This window comes from Erigeron canadensis, chromosome 4 (genome assembly GCF_010389155.1).
Source record: "Erigeron canadensis isolate Cc75 chromosome 4, C_canadensis_v1, whole genome shotgun sequence".
Lineage (NCBI taxonomy): Eukaryota > Viridiplantae > Streptophyta > Magnoliopsida > Asterales > Asteraceae > Erigeron > Erigeron canadensis.
The window spans coordinates 19,407,015-19,414,593 of record NC_057764.1 but is presented as its reverse complement, the minus strand read 5'-3'; the positions used below and the strand labels follow the sequence as shown (position 1 = coordinate 19,414,593).

The window sequence follows — 7,579 nt, the reverse complement described above, 5'->3', positions numbered from 1 at the left end:
TGCTTATACTGTATCAACTATCAAGTCCCTTAATTATATGTTTTTTTATATTCCGCTATAACTATTAGTTTATAAATACTTGTCTTATTCGTTTGCACAACCCACCCGCTAGACGTTTTTCTACAACGCAGATGCACAACAGCACAAGGTTCGTTATTTGTTAAGTTGGGCCTTCAAACTTTTATTGATACTTAGCCCAATCTTTAAGTTTGTTTTTTGGTCCATTATCTTTTAGACTTGTTTGAGGCTTTGAAAATCCATTGACTATGTACTAGTAGTTCAGTATAGTGATTCTAGTTAGTAGTATACTAGTAGTCTAGACTCTAGTACCATCTCCTTTTTCTATTTTCATATCACCCGCTTAAATTAAGTTTAAAAAAAAATCATATGGATCTAGAAAATAACTTTAATAAATATATGTTATGTTATACTTTACAGCAATAATGGTTGATCTATACTTCCTTACAAAAATTATAGGGGTGGTGTTTCATGAAAATAACTTTAATAGATTATGCTATTTCAGATTATTGATTTAGTACGTACCGTAGGTCACACGAGTGTATTTAAAGTTATGACAATAATTTAAAAAAAAAACGTTTATATGTTGAGTGATACGTGAGACCATGAAATCAAATGATAAGGCATAGAAAATATTGAGAAGTATAATAGAAAAGGTTTTGGGATCATGATAAGAAAGGTCAATGTAGTTTTATAAAGTTAAAGACGAACAGTGAAATTCGTGCAAACTACATGGACGTAGATTAGTCGAAAGTTTAGATAACTAAAACTTCGTAATATTTAAGCTAAATATTGAATTTTTAATATATATATATATATTATATACTAGCTTATTGTCCCGCGTAATACGCGGGTAAATATATTTTTATACTTATATATATCTAAAATACTATTTTCTTAATTAATAGTTAACAAATTAAAATATTTAATTTTACTTTATTAACATTCGTTTTTTTTACCTTGATAATTTCACAACACTTATTGTGTTGCTCATTAAGTCTTACTGATTAAATAAATTATTCAATGCCAAAAGTTATTGCTTATCTATGTCATCACAAATATCTCGATGTCATTCGGATTTTCATGTTATATCATAAAAATTATCAATCATGACACATTCTTTAGATAGTGCCAAGACATACAACCTTCTAAACCGAGTTGTGAGATTGTCACCATCAAGCCAATGATCATTCCAAAATCTTGTCTTATTTTTTAACTCCCAATTGTTCTTTAATAACATCTTAAGGAGGCTAGCAATTGAGTGTCTCAAAGAATGAGGAACATATATTTCCCTATATATTATTACCATTTGTTTTACACAGGAACACGGACTTAGACTCACGAATCACATTGATAATTTTAAACCTAACGTAATTCAAATTTTGAACCACATGTCATATTCATTTGTACATATCAATGTTAAATTAAGAGTATCTAAACCACAAAAACCTAAACCACACACTTTTTTACCTGACAATTGTCTTCCAATAGATCTATTACATTTCATTTTCCGAGTTCGACCCCCCCTACAAAAAAATAAAAAATAAAAAAAATGAAGTTGTGATCTTTAGCAATCGAGATAGAGAAAAATAATATATCCTAAATACTTTGAATTGCCGAGTTAGAATCCATCATAGACAACACATTAGTATTGATTTTAGATTTTATTTTATAATAACTTTACAAAATTTATGAAATATAATCATGGATGGAATCCCCACTCCAATTTTGGTACAATGTAAACTTTTTTAAGGGTATTTTTGTAATTTTGTTCCTACAAAATATTAATAAATTAAGAATACATACAAACAATGACTTTGTTGTCATATGCCTCTTCTTTAAAAGTACATCACTTGGTTGAAAAATATTAGTTTTGAGATAAACCCCTCTATTAGTATACTAAAAATTTTAAGTTGTTTTTATTTTTAATAGAATAGAAAAAAAAAAGGGTTAAAAAAGGGGTTTTTTTTTTGTTTGAGTAAATGTACAGTGATTGATAATATAATTGTATGTAAATATGTTATATTTTTTTCAAATTTCTTTATAATAATAATCACAATAGTCATACATATTTAGAAGCTTAATTATATATCATTAATTTCAATGATTTATTTTATGTTGTTTAATAGAGCACAACCTTTCCGTCACCACATTTTTACATACAATTATATTATCAAAATTGCATATCAATATTAAAGGTTGATATTCCCAAAGTTGTCACTCGGCTAAGCTAAACTTGGCATTCTCAACATTGTCGTTGATAATTTCTAAACCCGACATTATATATATATATATATATATATATATATATATTGTAGATACAGATTGTTACTACATTATTAATATTCAAATTTATTTTATTATTGTTTAAAATATAGGTTACTATTTTTATTAATAGAGAATTGATCTATATATCTATATCTATACTATATTATAAAGCAAATATCTCCAGTTTACATTTTAAGTTTCAGCATTTATTTTTCTCAAAATGTCCATATATCAATTCTATATTTACCTAACACCTTTTCTTTTTCCTCAAATCTCAACCAATCATTTTTTTTTCTCTCTCCCCCATAAATCATTTATTCTTCCAATTTATTCAAAATCTTTTATCTCAAAAACCGTACATCGATAAATTATAAAAATTATATGGGTATTCTTAAAATTTCATGCTCTTTCATTAGAGATGTCATTCGATATACTTTCGAAGAATTTTTAAATCTGAGGACGGACCCCATACGGCTAAGGTATTTAACTATCACACTCTATGACCTAATAACCCCACCATCTCACCGCCGCAACGCGTGGGTACTTGCTCTCGTTTTATATGAAACATATATTAAATGTTTCAAATTAAAATATGCTTTATATTTTTTCATATGATTTTAAGTATTATTCTATTGGATAAGATCTAAGATAGATAGTATTATTCTATTATTAGGATATATATTAGCTATTAATCTATTGAATATATTATATTAAAATTATTGGGTAAAAATTGTAAATTTGTGATGAAAAATCAAAAAATGTAAATTAAATATAAAGAGGGATTTTTTTGTATAGTTATAAAAAGTATAAGTATTAATATTGTCATTTAATAAAGATGAAATAATTAAATTTGATCTAATGGTTCTAAATCAAAGATGGAATCCATCTAAGGGTTCTTGTTTCTTTATAAATGAATTTAGCACAACAGCTCTGCATATGATTGGTTAAAGGCTATACCTCCAAGACATCGGTCTAGGAGTCATTTTTCGGGTATGTTAATTGTTAAATTCTTATTTTGGTATTCAAATTGTGATGTATTGGTATTGACACACAGTTAGGAATTAATTTTGGTATTCACACACAGTAATTAATAGTTAAATTGTATCTATAGGGAGGTCACATTGTGATGTATTGGTGAACAACATGTGTGAGACAGTCAATGGTAAACTTGTGGATGGTAGAGAGAAACCAATTGTCTTGTCTTTGGAGTATTTGATGAAGAGGCATGCTAAGGTACAAAAGATTATTAACCACTCTAAAGGCCCATTAACACCCAATGCAACTGCCATGTTTGACTTGATTAAGAAATAGGCTGAAAGATACAAGGTACTTATATTGTCAAGGTTTATTATTATTGCAATTGCAATGTCTTGCTACTGCCATTTTTACATACTTATATTGGTTATGTATTACTGCAGGTTCTCTATAATGGTGGTACATAGTTTCAAGTTGCAGGTCCTTGGCAAGATCAACAAGTAGTGGACATGAAAGAGTTGACAAACATGTAGGAAATGGCAATTAACTAACATGCCTTGTAAACATGCAGTGGCAACTTTCAATGACATGGGAAACAATCAAATGGAAGTTGGCATTTCTGAATCCTATGTCAATCCTGTTTATTGGTTATCAACTTGGAGGAGCATGTATAGTTTTACAATTGGTCCAACCAAGGGGAGGAATGAATGGCCTAGGTTTGAGGGTCTCTACACACTTCTTCCACCCAAGAAGAAAGTGTCCATTGGGAGGCCTAAAAAGAAAAAAAGAAGAAGCTAGATTGAGATACAGTTGGTGAAGGAAGGAAAGCTCACAAGGGCTGCTGCTTTAACTAAGTGTGGGAATTGCAAGGAAGATGGCCATAACAAATGATCATGTACAAGGCCAGTTGCTTCAACTTCAATGCCAACTGGTTCAGTTTCAAAGGGTGCTACAGGTTCAAAAGTTGGGGAAAAAAAGACTGTAGGGAAGAAGCCTACAACCAAGAAGCTTGCCAAGTGATGGCATTAGTTTATTTGCTTTTGTTTTGGATGAATGTTGGTTTGTATGCAACCAAGACTTGTTTCTTATCTCCTGTCAAGACTTGTTTTTTATTTCATCTTTTGAATGCTTAAGTATGTATGCAAGACTTGTTTCTTAAATTAAGTATGTGTGTTATATATGTATGGCACAATTTTGGTAACTTATTGTTAGAGATTTAATATGTTGGCTGGGAGTTAACATTATATGGTGAATTCCATTAACCAACTGCACAATATTTTTGTATAATAAAGTACCATTTTTCATATATATACCAAATAAAGGATACAATACTAATATCTTGTATTTAAGAAAACATACAATCCTTTTTTACCCTTACAACACCAGAAAACATAGTTACCTTAAAAAAAGATAACCTAAATTACCTAAAAAAACCCAACTTGTTAATAACAATTTCTTGTATCTTCTTGCTTGAATCTCATTAACCCTTGATGATTCTTCAAATCTATTCATTAATCTCAACAATCCCGGGATGATCTCCATCAATCTACTACACATAGGTGAGTCATAACAATTAATAAACTCATGTCTTGAACCCTAAAAAAAATCCCCAAAAATTAGGTCGAATAACAATTAATTATAAGAAAATATAAAAACTTTTACCTTTCTTGAACAACAATAAAAATTCTTCCTGGGTTATTCTTAGTCCACGAAATGCGTAACAATGAGGGAGAGCCACATCTACAAACCACCATCTGATTGATTTTAATTTGGTTGGTATTGTGTTTTAATTTGGATAGAGAGATAGGTTAAATTAATTTGGGGGAAAAGGTTTATAAAGGGGTGGGATTTTGTTGTTGGTTGCAAATCTGGTCCAAAAACAATAAATGGATGAATCTACCCCGCATGTGATACGCACGTGGGTCGAATAACGGAGACATATAGACGGAAAGTTAAAGAATGACCAAAATTGCGAAATTTTTCCATTTGTGGCACTAGAATCGCCACTTTGCAAATGTTTAGACCGGGATTGCAAATGGTGTGATAACACAGGAACCAAAAATGTAATATTTGAAAATTATAATTTACACTTTTTTGCTTTTCACCAATAATTTACACTTTTCATCAGTAATATTTATTTAAAAGGGATATATTATTGATTTATGGTATATTATAATAATTAAAAAGGGTATATTTGAAAATTATAATTTACACTTTTTTACTTTCCACCATTAATTTACACTTTTTATTATTAATTTTATTTAAAAGGGAGATATTTAGTCTAATCATTTAAAGTATAAGTATTAATATTGTCATTCGTAAAAGATGAAATAATTAAATTTGATCTAATGGTTCTAAATCAAAGTTGGAACTCATCCAAGGATTCCTATTTTTTTAAAAAAAAAATTAGAACCTTGTTATATATATATATTGGTATATATATATATATATATATATATTTTTACAAAACAGACACACGCGGACCTTGAAGCTAGACCACCCGTTTAACCAACCCCATCTATCCTTTTAAGTTCTATCTGTTTCTTCCAACACCATTCATGCCCTATTTTTCCTTTTTTTCTACATGAACAGAAGATGTAAAATTGTAAATGCCTTTCAATCCCAATCCCTAATCCATCTTATATGCTTCACTGATGAAAGAAAATCTGTAAATTGATTTCATACATTGACGAATATCAGAGTGGTGTTCCTGTATTGTTTCATTGCTTCTGTTGTTTCAATTATTACAATTTTTTTTTACTAATAAGTCCGAAGGTAAATTCACTTATTAATCAACCTCATTTTAGTTCATATTTTAAAGTTTAGTCATATATTTAATATTGATATTGATATTTGGAAGTTTAATCTATTGTGATATAATATGTATTTAGTTTGAAGCGATTTCACTAGAAAGAGATGGGTGACCTTGATCGAGTGAACTAAAGAGACATTTTTAGGTGCTTTATATCCATCTTTAGATACGGGTGTTTAACTTGTATTTGTTGGAATGGTAAAGGTTATACTTATCTTCTATTTGTGTTTTAATTTGCAGGTAAATTCCATTTTATAATATGGGTGTAGATACGGGTGATCTGCATATAAAGGTTATACTTAATGTTCAACAATACTTATGTCAAATTTAAAGGTAGCACCTCTATTTTTCTTCTTACTATGTAAATTACTCGCTTCTTCTTAATTTACAGGCCCTGAGAATCTTACTTAATGATAGTCATTTTTGTTCTTCTCAACAAAAGCTATTAATCTAATTATTTAATTATTCAGCCACGACGCTTGCCAAGAATTTTAGTCCACTAGCGGTTAGTTCGTCTTAGGTCTCACCCTTTCCTTCGACTGATGTTGTGTAGAGTGTTTTGCTTATAGTCTCATTCAACGTCACTTACAGCCAAATACAGAAGTTAAAAGTGATCTGATCACTTCGGCTACAAAACCCAAAATGTTCGTTAATTATAAAAAATTCTGATTGCACTTTGGATGTGACCCCGTCTCTTAATCACTAATGTATATACTTATTTATCATAACCTGTTAGCGATATACTAATATAGTATAAACCCAACTCGGGCATTTGTACTATTGCAAAAAGGCAGGTTGGGTAATTGGTAAGAGTGGGTAGTTGTTTAGGATGATAAGTTGGTTTGTCTAGATTTTAGAATTGCACTTGTATCTTTCGTTTAGCCAGTTCCAAGAGTCATGACATTGTTACTCCACTTGATATAGTATATATTAATACTAACATGTAATTTTGTGTGGGTGTTTGACTTTAGAGTTTAGACGATACTGATGGATTAGTTGATCTAGAATTTGAACAAGACATATGAGAAGTATTCCATCATTTTTCTAGCTCAGATGCAGATTCTTCAGTTTTCATCCAGGATTTTGCTCGAAGTGCTTTTGTCAAACCCATCAAAGTCCATGTGGGTCGAGCAAGAAGCAGCAAATTTTGATGTTATCGACTATTTATTCATATATTATCTTATACGTACTCAAGTAATAATGGAATGAGATTCATTTTTATCTACCAAAATGGTTAAATTATGTTACTTTGTATACTGTTTTATGTTTCACTATTTTTTTATATTTAAATTAATGTTCTCCATTAGTTGTCTTTTTATTTTATCAACATTTTTAGACATTCAATAATTATAGTGGTTTTACATATTTTATCATTATATTTCATCTACTAATTTTTTTAAACCAAAGTAGTTTGGAATTTTCTTTTTCCTAAACATAAAAATTGTATACATTTGCAAAGTCGTACTATTAAGCTACATAAAACAATTTTAAAAATGTCGCGCATCG

At 29.4% G+C, this 7,579-nt stretch overlaps 1 long non-coding RNA gene across 2 annotated transcripts; it reads left to right on the top strand.

The window, feature by feature from the left end:
- The first annotated feature begins 5,738 nt into the window (after positions 1-5,738).
- On the top strand, positions 5,739-7,376 carry LOC122597825. Of its 2 annotated transcripts, XR_006323472.1 has the most exons (4): positions 5,739-6,036; positions 6,153-6,218; positions 6,314-6,406; positions 7,045-7,376. It is a non-coding gene; the product is annotated as an uncharacterized LOC122597825 (long non-coding RNA). The 2 variants fall into 2 exon arrangements; XR_006323473.1 differs by lacking the exon at positions 6,153-6,218.
- The last annotated feature ends 203 nt before the right edge of the window (positions 7,377-7,579 follow it).